Consider the following 20,982-nt stretch of genomic DNA (forward strand, 5'->3'; position numbering starts at 1 on the left):
CTCCACAAAATATGCATGACCTATAAAAGTAGCACAGTCTTTGAGGGAGAGGAATTCAAAACAAAGTGGAAAAAGACAGACTCCTTAAGAGAAGTTATGACATCACGTTGCCCAGGGCATCAAAGAAAATGATTCTGAATTTTGTTTAACCCCAGATCTAGGGGAATGCTCTCGTTGGACAAATGTGTTGATACTAGGGATCAGCTCGTATTAAGATACTTCCACGTAAATGGAGGTCACTTGAACTCTCAAAGACACAGGAGAAAAGCAGGAAGATGCTACAGATAACCTGAATGATAAATCTGGAAGATTATACTTTTCCATTATATCTACCATTAGTTGAGTTTTCAAAATCTATGGACTTGCTCAGTTTAGAGATAGAAGGCAAAAAAAAAAAAAGAAGAAAGAGGGAGGGGAAAGGGAAGGAAGGAAGGAATGAAAAAAGAAGAAAGGAAGGAAGAAAAGGGAAGAAAAAGGAAGGAAGGGAGGAAGGAAGGAAGCAGAACATCTGTAAACCTAATTAACTTCCTGTGGAATGATGGTGACGTACTTAAATCTTTTTGTTTTTATTGAATGTATTTCTCAAAGTGCTTCCATTTAGAAAAAGTTACTTTAATTATAGTAGTTGAATGACAGAAACATTTATCTTTCATAGCTTTTTGTGAGTTTGAGGAACAGAAAGGATATAGAATGGTAAGAGTAATGCTGTCATCTGGGGACATTGGGCTTGTTTTCCAGACTCTAAATCAGTGAACATGAGAGGACAGTTGAACATACATTGGGCATAACTGGGTTTCTTGCTTTGTAATTTTTTTCAACTAACACTATCTAATACAAATACTACCAGGCACTGAGCATGCCTTATAAACACAATTTTTATTGGCTCTGTGAAATTTTGTCTTATTCTATTTAACCAACCCCCTACTGTTGGGTTGGACATTTCCACTACCTTAGTTGTTCTGTGATAAAGAAGGTGATCAGTGTTGGGGCACCTGGGTGGCTCAGTCGGTTAAGCCTCTGACTTTGGCTCAGGTCATGATCTCATGGTTTATGGGTTCGGGCCCTGCATCGGGCTCTGTGTTGACAGCTCAGAGCCTGGAGCCTGCTTTGGAGTCTGTGTCTCCCTCTCTCTCTGCCCCATCCCCACTCATGCTCTGCCTCTCTCTCCCTCAAAAATAAAATAAACATCAAAAAAAAAATTAAAAAGAAGGTGATCAATGTTGTGCATCTTTATCTACATTTTGGATTCATTCTGCGTGATCAAGTCTCAGGCGTAGAATTACTAGGTCAGAGAGTGTGTCGAATGAAGAGGCTGGTGAGGCACAGGAGAGGCACTAACATCCGGGAGGGCCCTTTCCTAGGACATGGCAGAGAGTGACAGATTTTCCTGATTTAAGTGTGGAAATCTCTCCTGCGGCACCCTGGACAGGGTGCCTCCCCCCGAATGCTTTCAGCTGCTGGGATTGTCATGTTCTTCACTGGAATGAATGCACAGCAATTACGTATCCGCCTCATTGCATTAGCTTTGGGGAGGAGTACTTCCAACACACCAACTAGAAAACACCCCAGTTTTCTCCGTTTGTTTACTGTCGCATCTGGTGAGGATTCAAGGAGCAGGAGAAAGCCTGGCAGAGCAGGAGTGGGCCCCGGGATCCAGTCTGAGATCTTTCATTTGTACGTTGCATCACGGTTTACCTACCCGTCTCAGGTGGCCAAGCCCACGTTTGTGCTGGCTATCACAGACACGGGCAGTCGCACTTAGTTCTGCACTTTTTAGCCACGATGGGACTTTGGGAGAGAATCATTACATCCCTGCCAGCTTCTACCTAATTTCTATTCTGTCTTTCCAGTTTAATCTGGCCACAGTCCTAGCTGTCAGTTATTCTCCTGCTAACCCCTCTGATTCTCACGTTTCTGTCATGAGATGCAAAGAGGACTATGGGAGGGATTAAAGGAGACAACTTATAGGAAAGTACTAGTCAACGTAAGGTATTTACTAGTAACCTGAGGTTTCCTTTCAAATGAATTAACTAACTGTAAGTCCAATTTCTTTCATAGCCTCCAACAATTCCAAGCGTATTTACTGATACCCTGCCATCGTCACAGCACTGAAGATATCCAGAGTGGCTTGTGACATGATTTCCATTTTTAAGGGCTCGAGTGGTGGTGATAGACACACACACACATGCGCACACACGCACGCTGTAACACGCATGAAACCAAGGAGCGTGGCAGAAACTGAGAAGTTTTGCAAGTGGGGCATGAATGTGAAAAAATAAAACCAAAGCAGTTAAGGTTACATTTGGGGAAAGGCATCTCTGAGAAGCCTCTCCTGAAGAAGTGATATTAAATTAGTCCCTGAAGAATGTGTCGGCTTTTGGACAGACTATTATGAGGACAGAGGGGTGGGGTGTCATTGTAGATTTGAGAGATGGCTTGTCTTAAGGTGTGTAGCTATGAAAGAGAACGCCTGACCTGGACATGGAATATCAAGTAGGCTGAGGGGTGTGTGTGTGTGTGTGTGTGTGTGTGTGCGTGTGCACACCTGTGTCCGTATGCATGTGTATGTGTGTCGGGAGGATGGGTGAAGGGGGGGAAGAAGGAAAGAAGTGGGGGGAATTGGTAGGAGATGAAGTTGGGAAGGGAGTCTAGAGCCTGATCGTGGATTTCCTTGACTGTCTTATTCCTGTGAATTGTCTGTAAGTTGTCCATTAAAATGCTAGAAATCATAGTCATAACATCTGGGAGGCACTGAGGGATTCTGCTGCTAAAATCAAAACTCTGTTTGGCTTCTACAAAAAATAACCATGATGAGACACTCATTTCTAGGAACTATAAATAAGTACTAATTATGTCTTCACGTGTAGTTTTCAGCATACCATTTATTTATGTTTTGAGAATCTCAATCCTGACTCACGGACTTGACGAATCCTAAAGGTGCAGGCGTTCTTTTACTCTACCTTGTGTTCTTTTATCCCTAAACAACTAACAACAGGAGGTTGCATTTAGGCCCGCAGCCGCCCGCTTATCTTTCTAATACAGTAAAGTTAATTTCAAGACCGAACCCTGAACTGGAAGTCTTCCTTTGAGCTGACTCTTCCTTTGGAGCTTCAAAATATAAGAGGTCAAGTGCCTGCTCCTGGTTCAGTGGTGGAAAAAGAGAACTCAGGCTTTGCAAGGGAAAGGTTTACTGGAAAGCGTGTACTTTGAGTTTGCAGACAAGCTGTCTGTGCCTCTTCATCAGAAACTGGCCTCTGACTCCCAGAACATCCCCCTCCCCAGGGGGTATGTCCCTGTGGGCCACCTCTCCCGAGGACTCTGTGGTCTGTGTGTCAGGGCCTGAGAAGGTGTGTTTCTCTTACATGCAACACATTCCTGTTCTAGATCTCTACCCTCACCCCCCACCCCCAAATAATCTAAATAAATTTCCTGGGAGGAGGCTCTCTTTCTGTTCGTGGCCACTTAGGAGAGACGAGACTCATCCTAGAAGATTGCTCTCGCTTCATGTGAAAAATCTCCCCTTCTGCTTCTCTTTCCTTTCATCTCTGTTTTTTCTCTCGGTGTCTTTTGGACAAGATGTTTTGTGTCTCAGTGATTCCAAGCACACAAGCTGTTCTGCCATACAAAAAATAAAAATAAAAAAATAAAATGCCTTGCAACACTCTAAAGTAAATCACTCGCCTTCAAGATTAAGCTAAAACGTTTGCTTGAGCTTCATGCTTCACGTCTGAACATCCTACCACTTAACTAAGATAACAGAGTGTTTTTATTTTGTGTTTGCTTCTTGTTTTTTTGTTTTTTGTTTTGGGTTTTGGGTTTTGGGTTTTTGTTTTTGTTTTTTTTTTGCCAGTAAACCATATCTGTACTAAACCAGGGCCACCTTTTAGTGAGGATGGGGCAGGAGACTGCCCTCTGCCATCCAAACATGCCTCTAGCCCTATTTATTTATGAGAAGCTTTGTACTGGATACAAACTGCCGTAAATGGTATCCAGCTTTGTGGACGACATCACACGGTCCCGGTAATCTGATAGAAGGCTTTAAATGGATGGGCGGCTCTGCCAGTTTTGGGTGCCAGAAGGTTTTGGGCTTTGAAAGAAAGAAACAACAAACGAACCCAGATTCAGAATCTCTAACTACTGTTTAATCACAGTGCCCTAGAAAACATGGACCAGACATGCCTGTTGCAGATCCATAACTGTGTGCGTGTGTGTGTGTGTGTGTGTGTGTGTGTGTGTGTGTTTAATGCAACATATAGCCCTCTAAGCTTACTTGGCATGTTCAAGTTATTATATTCTTTTAAGTTTCATGAATATCTTTTTTTCGTGAAGAAGGCAGGATTAACGAACAGTTTTGGACACAACCAATCTACGTTGTTTGTAATGTGCTTCGAATATAGTATTCCCAGTCTGGAAGCAGTTAGAGATTTAAGAAAATGCTTACAGGTTGGCCTCAGATGGGAGAATGCTCGTCCTGATTAGCAAGAACACATACTAATAACACCCAGTGCTTAATATTAATTGATTACGTTCCAGGATCTGGTACAATCTGCCCAGCAGAGTATGATAATTATTAACAGAATGAGTTATTATGTTGTAGTTAGGAGATGAATCCAAGAATCTCTGTTTTGGGGGATAGCACAAGACATTATGGCCAGATTAGAATACGTATAGCATGTACTAAAGTAGGGCGCGTGAGAGGCGGTTTTGAAAGAAAACTAATCCGTTGTTTCTAACTACTACACAAGTAGTTGTGAAGTCCTTGAGAAGTCCTTGAAGACAGGTGGTAAAAATGAAGCTCCCTCCCTTCAAGGAGTTTGTCTCCTTGTCACCAAGGAGGTGATGCTACAAAGAACAAAATGGGAGGAAGCCTAAGAAGCTGCAGAAATAAGGTGTATGTCCCAGCGTACCAACAGTCCGTGTTGTGGGAAGTGCTCTGGAGCCATCTGATAGGAGATCACCGGTAGGAGCTAAGCACAGGTTTCCAAAATGAATGTGATGTGTGCTCATTTCTAATCCATGGGGAGCGAGTACAGCTTCTCTACCTCTGAGTTTCTGGATAAAGACAATTAAACTTCGGATAGCAGGAATATTGGGGGGCAGTGAATTCCATGGGACTTCATGAAGCCACCTCCGATGTGGACTTCATTTGCAACCTGCTTCTTCTCTAAACACTCATTCTTTATGCAATCGGGAGAAAATACCAGAAGGAGAGATGGGGTGTGAGGAGTGGCCCTAACCGTGAGTGTTCGCAGAACCCCACCCCTGCAGGCCCGGGTCACAGCCTGCACTTTCTCTGCATGACACTCTTTGTGCACTTAAACCCATCGATTCATTCATCCAGTCAATAGACGTTGATTGAATGTTTACTTCCTATTGAATTGTAGACCCTGAGAACCACACTTATCTTACGTCCTGCTTTATCTAGGCCTAGTTCCTAACGTATTACCAGGCCTATAGCAGGAGGACAATTGTTTTTTTTAAATGAATGAGTTTAGGCATTGACATATCCATACTTGTCAGCTTCTTCTGGCTGACTTTTGGATGATATATCACAGGGGAAAATATTTCTAACCCTGAGAGTGGGATCCACCTCTACTGTTTTTGGAAAAAGATAGAAAAAATAATACATAAGCAGAGTTAGAAGAAGGACCCAGATGCGTTCTTCTCTGTGGAGCAATGTAACATCCTATTTCAGTGCTGCATATGGAACACCTCTATGTACCTGTTAGTATAAGTTCACATCTGTCTTACAAATAGATGTCATTTGTCCTTTAAAGGACAGTGGATGGACAGCATTACTTGGTGTGGCCACATTTGATGTAAAGTGAAATTTCTTTTTTTTTTAAGTTTATTTTTATTTTTATATATTTTCAGAGAGACAAAGAGCATGAGCAGGGGAGGGGGAGAGAGAGAATCCCAAGCAGGCTCTGCAGTGTCCATGCACAGAGCCCAATGCAGGGCTCAAACTCATGCAACCACGAGATCATGACCTGAGCCGAAATCAAGAGTCAGACACTTAATTGACTGAGCCACCCAGGGGTCCCTAAAGTGAAATTTATAACGAGAATAAATATGTGAAGTACGAGAACTGTGGCACAATCGAAAGCGTGATGAAAATCACACAAAAGGATTGCAGCAGTTCACGATTATTCTATTGCCCTTCATGTGACATAGGCTGGCTTTGCTGGTCGACAATGTTTGATATTACCTTCGAGAGAGTAAAGTAACAATGCCTGGTGCATTCAGTATTTGAGTGGCACTGTTGCCTTGAAAATTACTGAGAGTATAGCACTTTAATTCAAGTGCCGAGTCTATATTATAATCTAAAAGTGTTCAGATTAAGTAATTAACCAGATAAGTAATGGCACAAAAGTGGTTCACCCTTCATAATGTTCCACAATGTTTGAAATACTTTGTTCAGGTAGTATGTGTAGCATTATATATTATATATTGTATCATACTTGATCTAAAAGTCTTCTATAAATATATATCTATGTATATTCATATGACAAATAAATGTATGTAATTTGTGCATATTATGTAAAGTATATATATTTAAAAGGCCTCCTAGAAGATCCTTCAGTGGGAAAAACACTTTCAGTAGTGACGTCTTCACATTGACCATTATCAGCTTGTATATTAGTTTTAATAACGAAACTCAGGATCTCCCACTATACTTATTACACAGGTTGTTTGGAAGTAACAAGATGCTTAAGGTGGGATTGAAATCTACATACCTGATGATCTGCTCCTTTTTTTTAAACATGAATTCCTGCCTTCCTGGCTAAACCAGGGAAATAATGCAACACTTAGAGAACATTAAAAATTTGTTTTTCTTGGCATGCACACACTTCGCTTTTGGGTTTAACATTGACCTTCTTTGTCAGTGACTGATGCCCCTTTGTAGCATAAATAGTTCGTGGCTCTTTCTAAGGCTGGATTTCCCTAGTGAATCACAACAGGAAATTTTGTCCTCTCCCTAATTCTTCTAGCTTTTCCTCCATACCATTTGACCTATTTCAATTCTAAGACAGTAACTAATTAAACATCCTGATTTATCAATTGCTACATACATCTAGAATCACGAGGTTGTGTTGCAATAAATGAATTAGAGTAGAGACATTATCAACAGCATCGAAAAAACATTGCTCAAAGCTAGATGTCCTCTGGGCATTTTATCTGAATGGTTATGGCCATTTACTTTATGTAATGAATTTTTTGTTAAGTTGAAATATTTGAATTTTTGTTATATGTAGCAATACTTTGTGTGGTCTTCATCACTCACTCTTTCTATGCATTAATAAAGATTTGAAATGTATGTTTGGCACGGTAATGCTGTTCCCTTGGTCTGGCTTCAAGTGTAAATGGCATTCTTGTCAGCTGTTATCTAAGGTCGGAAGAGGCTATCAGTGCTTACCCCAGATGAACTATCAGTTCCGATAGCTGCATTGCAAGTACTTAATAAGGACTAAAAACCCTGAACCCATTAAAGTTCCCATTGACTGAGATTAAATCTACGGAGGTATTATGGAAGGTTAGGCAATCGATCCATTACCTTAGAATTAGATCAGGTAACCAGGGATTCAGCCAGACCAGTGATAGAGGTGCCACACAGACCCCAACAGTATGATGATCCAGGCTTTGTTCCAAATGCCTGGGATTTATGACGAGCAAAACAGACAGACTGTCCCCTCAGGGAGCTTAACATCTAGTGCAGGGAAACATCATGATTAATAAAAATAACAAATAAGTAAATCACACAGTATTTTAGAAGATGATGACTGTAGATTTAAAACAAAAAGTACAGAAGGAAGTCAGGAGCACAGTGGGGGAGTGAAAGCAGTTTGCAGTGTAAGTATGGAAATCAGTGAAGGCTACGTAGGAGAGGGAAGATCTGGACAGAGACCTGAAGTTGGTGAGAGGATTAGCCAAGTGGTTTCCTTGGAGAGGGGTGTCTTAGGTGAAGGAGAGTGAGCAAAAGCCACGTGGTGGAGTTAGCCCAATGTGTTGAAGTAAGGAGTCCACTGTGTTGAGCTGTGTGTATAGATAGAACAAGAGGAGAGAAGGTCAGAAAGATAGCAAGCGACAGACCACATGGAGCCTTAGAGGTCACTATGAGAGCTTTGGCTTGTACTCTGAACAAAATGGGCAACCATTGCAGGTTTCAGGCACATGCATACTGGCTTTGGTACAGAGAATCGGTTGTAGGAGTTGGGACAAGGGCAGATGCAAAGAAACCCACAGCGGGCTGCTGCCTCTCCGGAGGAGAGATGTTGGTGTTGGGAATTTAAGTGGTAGTGACAAACCTGGTATTGGTGGCCAGAAACTGGATGTCCTCTGAAGGTAGATCCGGTAGGATTTCTTGAGCATTGAGAGTGGGATGTGAGAAGCAGTAGATCCAAAGCTTACTCCTAACTTTTCACTTGAGCAATTAGAGGGAGGAATTGGCATCCCTTAACATGGGAAAGGCTGTGGTTAGAGCTCAGTTCGAATACGTTGATTTAATATGTGTGTGTTAGACATCCTACTGGAGAGATAAAATAGGTAGTTGATGAGAGTCAGGAGTGCAGGAGAAAACTCTTGGCTGGAGAGATGCACTTGGAAACTATTGGTATAGAGAGAGTATTTAAATCTGTGCCATGGCTGTGGGATTGAAGATTAGAGAGGAAGAGGACCAAGGGACATTTTCTGGGGCATTCCGCAGTAAAGACTTGGGGAAGCAGGAGGAACCAGAAAAGGGAACTGAGAAGAAACCACCAGGGACAAAGAAGGAAAACAAGAGAATGTGTTGTTCTGGAAGCTAAACGAAGAGAGTGCTGTCAACCAGGAGAGAGTAATAACTGTGTCAGTTACCGTTTATCATCCAGTGAGATGAGGACTGAAGATAAATCACTGGATTAAGCAGATTGACATCATTGGCATCTTGGCAAGAGCAGTTTCATAAGTGGCCAAAACCTCATGGGAGTGGATGTGAGCGAAAATGGGAAAGAAGGAGGTGAAACAGGATAGATCTAAAAAAAAACGATTTGGGTTTCGCTCAGAAAGGAGCGAATAAAAGTGATGGTGGCTTGCAGAGAAAGTGGAGTCGAGTGAAGATTTTCTTTTATTTTGTTATTTTGGTTTTGAGATGAAAGAAATAAGACCAGGTTTATATACCACTGGGAAGGACCCAGCAGAGATTGAAAACAAATACGGAAGATGGAGAGAGAGGGAGACAGAAACAGGGAGAGAGAGAGAGAGAGAGGGAGAGAGGTCCCTGAGGACATGAGAGGATATGGAATCAGGCCGACAAAAAGAGGGATTGGCTTTGAGAGGGTCTCGAGAATTTATTTATATTAACCAGAGAGGAGGAAAGGTTTTTGGAGGAGATGCTGTGGGTGACTGGAGTCTGAATGAGTTTACTGGCGCTATTGGAACAAAGTAGCTCAAACCGAGCTAGAAAACAATGCAGTTTTGTTCTCTCATAGCTCCAGAGGCCAGAAGTCTGAAATCAAGGTGTCAGCGGGCAGGGTTAGTTCTTCCCAGAGGACTCTGAGGGGGGAGTGTGTTCCAGTCTTGTTTCCCACCTTCTGGTGGTTGCTGGCAATTCTTGGCCTTCGTTAGCTTACACATGCATCACGCAATTCTCTGCCTCCATTGTCCCGTGACAGTCTCTCTGAGTGTCTCCCCTGTGTTTCTGCATCCCTTGTCTTCTTATGAGGACATTTGGTCCTATGAGATGTATCAACCACCTTAAGGTAAAACGACCTCGTCTCAACTTGATGACAACTACAAGGATCTTGTTTCTAAACAAGGCCATATTTATAAATTCTGGGTAGAGATGCATTTACACAGTTTCTGGAAGTTCTCTTCGGGTTGCTTGTGTTTTCTCAGTGAAGTAGAAAGCCAGGTCATCAGCTGAGGGTGAGGAGGTCGAGGGGGTATTCAAAGACTGGGGAGTAAGATGAAGCCTACGGACAGTCTAAGAGTAGGAAAATGCACGCTCCAGGGGAATGTAATATCCCTGCTGCTGGGGGCCGCACTTGAGATTTGTGATCTTGAATTCAGTGGGACCTGAGTCAGCATGGTTGTGTGTGTTTCTCCAGCCACGTACCTAGATGCAGGGACTGAGTAGGCACAGGGTTGAATTTACTGGGATGGTTGTGCAAAATAGTTACAACAAAGTGAGGGGAAGGCAAGAGAGTTGGGGCATGGATAAAGGCTCTATGAAAGTAACTGACCCTAAGACTTAAAGTAGAGAAAGAGGAGAATGAAGACACCAGGACCATCAAGCTTGGTGAAAAAGGCAAAATGTCCCAAGGGTATTGGAAGGTGGATGGGCTGGAGGCATTGGAGGTGATAGCTTGGCATGCCGTATTCATGAAATTGGTTAATGGGGGGATGGTCTGCTGGCTTTGACTCTGGGAGGGAGCACCTGAGGCAAAGTGAATAACACAGTCATTGGAGGAGAGGATACAAGAAACTGAGAGTCCAGGGGGTGGGAAGCGTCATTTACATAAGTATTAAAGTTACCAAAAATTAAGGCGGTGGTCATAGTGACAGTTAACCAGGAGCTAAAATCTTCTGGAAATGAGGGTAAATTATTGGAGTAGGTAGACAGCCGTGAAATCGAAGGTGGTGTGCAATGTAACTGATAACAGGAGACTCAAAAGTGTGGGCTTTGGGGGAGCGGGAGGGCTCTCGTGGTCTGAAAGTGGTGAAAAGGAAGTGCGAGGAGGCCAGGCCAGTTGGATGATTCCTCAGCCTCTTTCCCATGTAAACAAGCTCTTACGCGTCTTCCCATGAGAGAGAAGAGGCAAAAGGAGCAACTCTGGTTGTAAGTAGGCAAAGTCCCCAGAAGTCAGTCCTGCCTGATCTGGTGTCCAGGCCTGAGGCTCCTCTACAGAGCCCTGTGGCCCCCAGATCATGGCACTCTGCCGAGGGGAGTTGAAGAGTAAGCTCTGTGAAATTTTTCATGATGCGCTTTTTTATTCTTTTTTTTTTAATTTTTGGAAAAGTCAAATATACACTGTACAATAAAAAAACACATACTCATAACCCAGATTTATAGCTATAATCATTTATATTATATATAACATACATATATAATATATATATTATATTCCCATATATATTATATATACAATATATATTATATATATATTGTATATATATATTATATATATATATTATATATATTATATAATATATATAATCCCATATATATTATATATATTAGGGAGAGAGAGAGACATAGTGATCGGGAGAGAGGGAGAGAGACAGGATTTTAAGCAGGCTCCACACTCAGCACAGAGCCCTAAGGGAGGCTTGATCCAACGACCCTGGGATCATGACCTGAGCCAAAACCAAGATGCTTAACCAACTGAACCACCCAGGTGCCCCACTATGATTAGTTCACCTATTGACTTTCTTTTGGCTTAATGTTGGAGAATTGTAAATGCATATCACATCATTGTACTTAATATACCTCAGTACACATCTCCCAAAAAGGACATTTTAAAGATAATCATGGTGACATAATTATGGGAGGGAGTATAGCACTGTGGTTGTATGCGTGGCTCTTAACAGTTAATCGTGTAGGTTCAAGTCCTGCCTGAACAAAGGGATAACAAGAGAACGTACCACTTAGGATTGTTTTGCGGATGGATGATAGATAGGTAGATAGATAGGTAGATAGATAGATAGATAGATACTATCAAGTACGTGTTGGCTTGCTTTATTTCAGTTTTGTTGTGTTAGGGTTTTAATCCACACGGTCTGACACCAGAGCCCAAGCAGGACCCTTGTATAAAAACACACTATATTTTATAAATTGAAAAAGAGAAATATATTCCTCCTTTTAGGTGTGACTGGATCAGTTCACTTAGTTTATCACAAAGAAAAAAATAATGCGTGGTTGGTCTATTGAGGCAGGAAACTAGGGGGTGCTGTCGCCAGCAACCTCTCCATCCCCAAGAGGGAAAGGGCGTATGCTAATGAGTAAGAACTCCTGACGGTGAGGAGGCTGCTAATGAAGTGATCACCACTCCCATGGACTCAGCCCCAGGGAGAGAGCTGGAGGGGAGTCCCTCCGCTCCAGATGTGAGGCACCACAGGGAGGCCTGCTAGCTGCTAGGAAATGATTGTTTCAATAATATTTTTCGGTATTTCCCTAGAATATAAGGTGGCGGTATTTTGACTTCATAATCTGTAACATGCATTGATCTGTGTCTCTTTTAAGACCAAGAGAGGCCTCCCTCCAGGTAAGTCATGGGTTACAGGAGTTTCCCTCTAAACAACTCTAGCTCATTGGTGCTGAAAGGAAGCCTCACACGTGGGTGTGCACACACGCGTGCGCGCGCGCACAGACACACACACACACACACACACACACACACACACACACACATATATACATACATATATCTGACAAACTTCCTGATCAAAGGTCAGAGGGAGTTTTCTGGTGAGGCCTTTATTTACTTCCCATCCTTTTGTCTCCTATCTCTAAGCTTAGTCAGCGTTAGTCCCTCATTTTACATTCTCAGAGCAGACTGGCCGTCACTGGAAATCCCTTTATCTCTTGGTCATACCCTACACCCCAACCCTGAATGGCAATAGTTCTAGCCATCTCTTACAGTAATCCCAAACTCAGAATCAAAGATGTCATTCACTCTGAGCATTAGGTCAAATGGATAACCTATACTGTGTATGCACACGTGTGTCTGTCCATGAAGAGTGTGTAAGTACAGACGGTGAAGGGCACTTGAAGTCTCAGTGACTCTGATGAGACAAATATCCTTCTGTTGGTAAATTCTGCCACATTATATTCCAAGGAAATACAGAGAAACCCTCCAGAACATTTTCAGGCAATTGTCTAAATAAACCAAGGAACATTATTCATAAACATTATAAGGGTGAATTTAGCCTTTGAGCAGGAATGGTGATTATTTTTATTATTATCTCACCTTCAGTAGTCACACATTTAATGAAAAAGACCATTAATATCTAGTTCAATTCATGTTGTGTAGCTGGAATCAATACACTTATATTTTTTATCTTTGGCTGAGTTCCTTTCTTTCGTTCCCTTTTTATGACATTTTAAATGTTGAATTGGGGATGAGCAGAATTCCATATTGTTTGCCATATGTATTAGTTATAGGTTTGGCATCTGTAACAGAGATTTATAAAAAACAGTGACTTAAACAAGATAGAAGTGTATTTCTCTCTCATTTAACTGTCTGGGCATAAGTAGGCTGGTATGTCATCAAAATCTGGGTGCCTTGAATCTTTCTGCTCTGTGATACCAAGGGTTTTGCTCTTGTCAAAGTCCCAGATGGCTTACCAGGTCATTTGGCTTATCACATCTCAGTTAGCAGGAAAGGAAATAGATGGAAAGGAGAGAATAACCCTCATCCCTTCAAGGGCATGACTCGGAAAAGTACACGCCCCTTACCAGTTCTTCCCTTTGGCCAGAACTTAGTGACAGGATCACAGCTAAATATAAGGGAGATTAGAAAAGGGGTCTCTAGGGTGGGAGACCATCTCCTTGGTTAACTTCAAGTGTCCTAATATAATGGGAAAAGAGGAGAATTGATCTGGGGGGACAATCAGCAATCTCTGACACGTCATAGAAACATAACTGCTTTTATTCAGATGCTGATGGATAGGATATTAATGTCACATAGCGTATATCTTTTACTCTCTTTGGCAGAGATGGCTTTTGGTCACCGGATCTGTTTCCCCTTTCTTGGTAAACAGTGGTCCCTGGAATGCGGTCTTTAAGCAAAGGGCTACATTTATCAGCCTTTTTGCAGCTGGGGATGGTCAAGTGACTATTTCTCAACAAGGAACGAGATACGAGATAGGAGAGCGTGCCCCACCTAGGCTGAGGTTGTAGAAGCAGATGAGGAGGCTTTAGGCTCTAAGGGACGGTGGGGCCACAATGTGGAAGAAGCCTGGATCCTTGAACCACCACGTGGTAGTGAACTGCCCATTGAGCAGCAACTGTTGCTTGGACGTTATGTGAATGAGATCTAAATGTCCACTATGTTTCAGCCTGATGTATTCGGGAGTCCTTTAGTTAATGTCATGTTAGCCTACCCTAACTAACACACTATTTCTTTCTGGGCTCCCAGTTGCTGTTGACTATCATAATCATTGTGCTGTGGAACTAAATGATCCACAAGAAACACCAGAATTTTGATTTTTCTAAGCAGCTGGTGAACATTTTTGGGTTGTAACATTTCTCCAAATTTTGTTGTTATTCACAAATTCTCCATTTGTTTGTGAATTTTGTTCTCTGTCAAAACATTTAAGACTATTTTCCATCTTTTAGAAATTGAACAGCAGTTTTTCTGACACTGGTTTTTCTGATGATAAATAGTTTTTTTCTTCTATTTTTGCATGTTGGGATGCTTAATGAAAAAAAAGCAGAGTGAGTGTGCACTAGCAGGCAGGAATTCTATAGAAGACTCGCTACTATATTTTCCACAAGATATTGGCATTGGAACTTATTCTTAGAGACCAAATATTACACATCTAGGAGGTGATATTTAAATTCAAGGTGAAATATATGATCTGAAGTCTTATAAAATGAAGAAACAACCAAGACCTTATCTTAACATTAAACTCCCAAGTGAAAATAATGTAATTCTGTAGAAACGTTAGCTCAGATATCTCATCAGTAACCTCTACTAGGCTACTAATTTAAACAAAACCAATCAGAATATTTCCAAAGTCAAGAAAACATTACACTCATTTGTTTCCCTCCTCCAGATCGGAATTCTGGATCAAAGTTAAAATCATAGACTTCAGGAATATGGGAGGAATCAGTGGCTAACGGGTCAACCCCCATATTTTAATGTTTATTCCCCTACTCCAAAGGCTATCAGTGTAGTAAGATTTTTTAAGCTTAATTTTGTAAGTAATTTCAACCATTGGTAACATTGAAAAAAAAAAGTCCAGGAGAGGAGTCCAAATACTAATTGGTCTCTGGGCTGTATAATCTTAAGCCATTGCCCCTCTTTCCAGATACTCTCCTTGGACTCTTTAATGTTTTTGACAGTTAAAATGTGACATAATGTTCAACACACACATTTCCTGGAAAGAAAATTGCAATATGTATCAATGACCTTTATATGTTAGGCCCTTTGATCTAGTAGTGATTACAGTTTCTTACTATTGCTCCCAAGGATATTTTAATTCTTTAATTAATCAGTTTATTCAATCCATATATATTGAGACCCACTATTTTCCAGGCACTTTTTTAGGTCTTGGGGGTATAGTATTAATAATACAAAATCTCTGTCATCATGTGGTTTACTTTTTAATGGTAACGTGACAAACAAATCAATGATTGAATATAAGCAAAAAGATAATTAATATCAGGTAACATTAAATTCAGTGGTGGAAACAAGAGCTGGATAAGGAAATGGCCAGTGACGCAGTAGGGTGGAGGTGCATGTTCACAAATGGTGGCGAAGGCCTCTTTTAGGAAGGGGCATGAGCAGCGAAACAGTGAAATGAAGTAAGGAGACAAGTCCTATTGAGTATGCTAGGTGACTCTTCAGGCAGGGGGAATAGGAAGTACAGAGGTTATGAAAGAAAAGGAGCAAGACTTATTTAAGGAGTAGCAGGAAGTCCAGTGTGACCGGAGCAGGAAATGAGATTAAAAAGAGAGGAGTCAAGTCTTACAGGGCCTCTGGGCCAAGGTGAGAACTGTAGGCATTGTTCTGAGTGGTTGAAGAGCCTCTGAGGTGTTCGGAGGAGAAGGACACACATGATAGAATTTATGTTTTAGAAAGAGCACAGCGCCCACTGTGCACAGAGAGCCAGTGAAGAAAGCATGTAGTTGTTCAGGCCAGAGAAGACGGTGGCTTGGGCCGGTGCAAGGGCAGAGGTGGTGAGGAACCCATGGGGAGTATGGGTTAGCATTCTGAGTGCAGACCCCGTTGTGATTGAGGTCCCCGAGGCAGAGTCCCAGGGTTCAAGTCCCATCTTGACCTCCTAGGGACAGTGTGATTCTGGACAAATTCTGTACCCTCTCTGAGTCTCATTTACCTCATCTGAAAAGTGGAAACAATGATAATTCCTTCAAAGGCCATTATGATGTCTAGTGAGATAATTCACAGAACAGAACTGAAAACTGTGTTTGGCACTTCTAAGTATAAATATCTGTAAATCATTATCTTTATTAATCTGTTACAGTATAGTCACGAAAATAAATAATCTAAGATTTCCTAAAAAACCAGTTTCTGCCCATAAGAGAGTCATTTGCTATAAGAAATATTATTATAAGCTGTATTTATTTAGAATACTTTTGGTCATGTAATATTTTTGGAGATAAAATTTTTGCCAAGAACGTATCCATTTCCTTTGCTTCTGTTTAGAGTTGATTTCTAACCTAATTTTTGGTTATATTTATATTTATGTTTATACTTATATTTACATTTACAACCCTAACTCAATTCCTGGTCTTTATTCCAAGGAGATAAACGTATCCTTCGGTTTGGGACTGGTGTGTGGTGACTGAGCAGAAGGAATCAGGCTGCAGAATCCGGGCTCTAAGTAAGTCACTTAGCTTTGTTGAAATTCAGATTTTACACCTGCAAAATATATTAGTGTTCAGGCGAAAGAAACTGGTAGACATGCACATCATACAAAGCATTTTACAGATGTTGGTTTTATTAGTTTGTGTTGGTTCTCCTATCATCATATTTTGGTGAACAAAATGTCTGACGGAACTTTCTGTGGGAATCAGTTGAAGAATCATCACACTGCCGTTCCTGTGGGTGGAGGGTGACACCCATTCTCCCCACCACTTTCTGCAGTCCCTCACCATCACTGTAGCTGCCCCAATCTTGGGCAAGAAAAAGATCATAAACTCACTTAACAGCCAGCATATGTCTGGCGAGTGCCTCTCAGCTTGGTGAAAATACATGTTGGTGTCAGTAGTTTGGGTCTTGATGATAAGAGAACATTTGAAATGTCTTCATTTCCTCTGCATAAAGCAATCTGTTATTTCTTTCAAATAGTGTGTGAAGTGCTTATGCCCCCAGATTAGCATTTCCAGGTTTCCATCCCACAAGCTTGTATTGATCACGCATACCCATTTGGATGCAAGCGGTCCTAGGGAGGAGAGAATTTCGAAGGTCATGGGATGGAGCAGGAAACACAGTCTCCTCCCCAAGCTTGGCTCTAACTCACCAGGAACCAGTCCTTTTTCCTTCCAGAGCTGGGCTTGTGAAATCTTCTTTGATTTCTTCATTTCACTGTCTTTTTTTCCCCCGGCCCCCTTATGGGCCGGTCTACTAGAGGACAGAAATAAAGAAAAGCAAAAGTTAGCAATTAAATTAAGAAATGGGTGTATTGAGACAGCCGTGCAATAATAAGGGGTCATAATCTAAAACTTACCCATAAAACTTTGTTTCGTCCCTTGTTTTACAAAGAAGGAGTGTAAATTGTCTGAGACTCCAGCTTCAAGACAGTTTCTGAAGTGTCCACAAAGCTCTGGCAGCATGCCCTTTGTGCCCTTTGCCCTGTCCCGTCAGGCTGGGAGGATTTGGAAAAGCAACGTCAGGTCTCCCATGTTTTGCCTGAGTCACATGACTGTTGCTGGTGATTCCCATACTTTCTTGCTCTGCAGAGCAACCTTCCCAGAAACGTGTATTAAGCACTGAAAGTTAAGACCAGCCTCACTTTTATAAAACTGGATTATAATTGTCATAAAAGTTCTGGAATTATAGAAAAACTATACACAAACACACACGCACACACATACACACACACACACAAGTAATATCCACCATGATAATATTTGGAATGGATAACGATGCATTCCTAGAAAAAACCCACTTGAATTCGTCTACATTGCTGGGTTGTAATCAAACTAAGGGCTGGGCGGGTTCGTTATTTGTGCCTTTCATCTAGCTGAGGAATGTGCTTAGTAAATGTCGAATGCCTGAATAAAAAGACTTTGCTGGTTGAAATGTTATAAGCTGATTCTGATATTTCCATAAAAACATATCCTTGCCAGTTGAGCCATCCAGGAGTATAATGGCATACATAAAAATATGGAGCATAGACCTTTCTATGGTGTGCAGAATTCAAGCAGAGCCTGTGATAGTGACCAATCTGACACAATTGTGTTGTTATTAATTAACAGGCTGAGCATGAGACAGAAATATATAAAAGACTAAAAGGAAACAGCTTGGAAGATAACCCTAAGTAATCCAAAGATGGGCTAATTCACCAGAAACATGTAGAAATGGAAATGTCACTCTTAATAACATCGCCTCAAAATATATGAAGCAAAAGATAGCAGAATGTAAAGGTGAAACAAACAAATCTACAGTCATGGTGGGAGAATAAACACACCTCTTTTGTAACTGCTAGGGTTTGTACTTGAGGATGGGTTTTGAAAGATAAGGATGGATGCCTGACTCTGGGGTTGAAGGCTGTGGATCTTGGGTACCAGAGACATCAAGTGTAAGAATGAGTCTGCAAGGTAGTCTTTGGGCTCCGGGCTCAAAGGGCTGGAAGGAACAATCTGTGGAATCTATCAAATACTTTACATTCGAATAACCAAAACTTAAATACTCCTATGTCACAGATTGTGTTCTCACCAAAGCTTTAGGAAGGACACGGAAAAAAATTATATTTGCTGAATTCTGTGGGGGAAAATTTATTACATAATAAGGTCTACAAAGAATTGGTCTCTTACTATGTGTGCCGGGCATCGTTCTAAATGTGAACTCACATAATTCTTGCGCTAATCCTGTGCCTATAGGTTGCGTGAAGTGTCATTGTAATTGCCTAGTTTTATAGATGAGGAAACCCAGGCAAACGGAAGATAACTTTGCCCGATGTCACAAATCGGTGGAAACAACAGTTGAACTGAGGCAGCCTGACAGCAATAGACTGCTGGATGCCAATTAGATATTTCTTGGTTTGGTCTGATGTCCGGCAAAAGAGTTTGGTGACACTGATTGTATCTACCTTTAAAAATACGGTAGCTTACGTTATTTATAGCTACACAACATAGGATGTGACATAATTCTCACATGTCTGGGAAATGCCATCACATTATTTGCAAACGTGACCATCAGTGCAGCCTGTTGGCTAACTTGAATTGACTGAGAAAACATTCCAAGTTCATGTTCACGACCCCATCAAATAGCATGAGATAAAAGCTGGTTTTATAATCTTTCCCTTTTTATAGAATAAAAGCTAGGTAATGTTTTCAAAATTCTGGACCAGAATATTAATTCAAAGTGCTAAGAATATGGATGTATTCATAATTAATCTAAGACTGAAGCAAACCCTATAGAAAAATCATCTTCAGACATATTGGGTTTCATCCTGAAAGAGAAAAAAAAAAAAGTGAAGTGTGAAAGCAACAAATGCTTGGAATTGCAGAGATGGAAATAGAGAACTGATCCTTAATCAGTTAAAATGATCACTAATAAATGAAATCTAGAAATAAAATCCCACCTCTCAGCATGATCCCCAATACCAGCTTCTTTTCATAATTAAAGACGGTATTCTCGCTGATGTTAACTCTTTCTTCCTCTTTGAGCCTCCTGCGTCTTTTTTAGCACCATTTAGCTGCAACACAAAGGACTGAGACTTGAAATCAGAGCAAGAAAGTTTTTACAAGGGATGGAAAGATACAAACTAACTCATACTGCTTTATGAATTAATAGGGATGTCTCAAAAACATGAACAAAAGGAATTATTTAAATGTCATCCCATTTAAGTGGTAAATTCTCCATGACATGTTTTTCAGTTTATTGGCAGGGAGTGAACTGATGGACCTTGTTTTGCATGTCCCCTCTCCCTTCTCCTACTTCCATTTGCCTTCTATGCTTCCATATGTTGGGACCAATCTGTTGATTTCACCAACACTCTCCCATCCCCCTTTAAGACTCCAGTGAATCGTAGACTCTTTGATGTGATCAGAAATTAGGAACCTTACTGAATATACATTGTCTTTTCATATAAATATCTCTCTGATCCACTTCTTCCCCTCTGGTTATTGAAAGTACGTTCATTTAAAAAACATAATTGGCAGGAATCATTGTTTTTATATCTAAATAAGGGAAACTGCATAAGCTTAAAAAATGTTACAGGATAGCATTTCGGGAAAACATACCAACGTGAAATATACTGTGACCAAGACTTGATAAGATACATCCCAATCTTATATTCATTATGTGGTTTTCAATTCAGGAAATATTCAATACTGAGAGAAAATTCACAATGGAAAGCTCTACAATTTTTCCTTTGAAATCCTCATGCACTTTAAGAAGATTGGAGAAAACACATTTCAGCAGGCTTTGGCAGTCGCTCAAATTTGTGTGCTCTAAGTTTAGAACCAAACTCAATCTGCCCCCTGTTCAAGCTCTGTTCTGTGCTGGCAAAACACCACTTGCTTGTTCAGAGGGAGAAGGAAGGCTTTGTAAAACTCAGAAAACTTACTGGACATTAAGTAGCTCCCCAACAATTATGTTATCCTCAGCTTAAGTTGAATTCGACACATATGAGTGACATTTTTCTTACAACACCCGGGTATAAAATAAATAGAAAAATACTTAGCAGCACTTATTGGGGGTTTAGCAAAACTCAGGAATGCCTAAAATTTTCCCAAGGTCACTTGGTTTCCCAAGATGCTATATATAAGATTTTCCAGCTCTTATTTCTGTTTTGTCATCACATCTCCTTTCATATTTTGAGGAAATGTTTGTTTAGGTATAATAATTTTTTTGCACCATTTGAAACCCAAATATTGCAATACTGTGTTAAGATGCGAAAGCTGAAATGTGAAAAGATGTACCATAATCTATTTATATTTAATTATGTAGACTGAATTAAGTATGCATATAAATATTTTAAACATATATACACACACGCATATATGCTTATAAAAAATTCAGCCTAAGTATTTCCTATACATTTTTATTTTAAATTGTTTTGCATACCAACTCTCTGAAGTCTGAGAGC

This window comes from Panthera uncia, chromosome F2, assembly GCF_023721935.1.
Source record: "Panthera uncia isolate 11264 chromosome F2, Puncia_PCG_1.0, whole genome shotgun sequence".
NCBI lineage: Eukaryota > Metazoa > Chordata > Mammalia > Carnivora > Felidae > Panthera > Panthera uncia.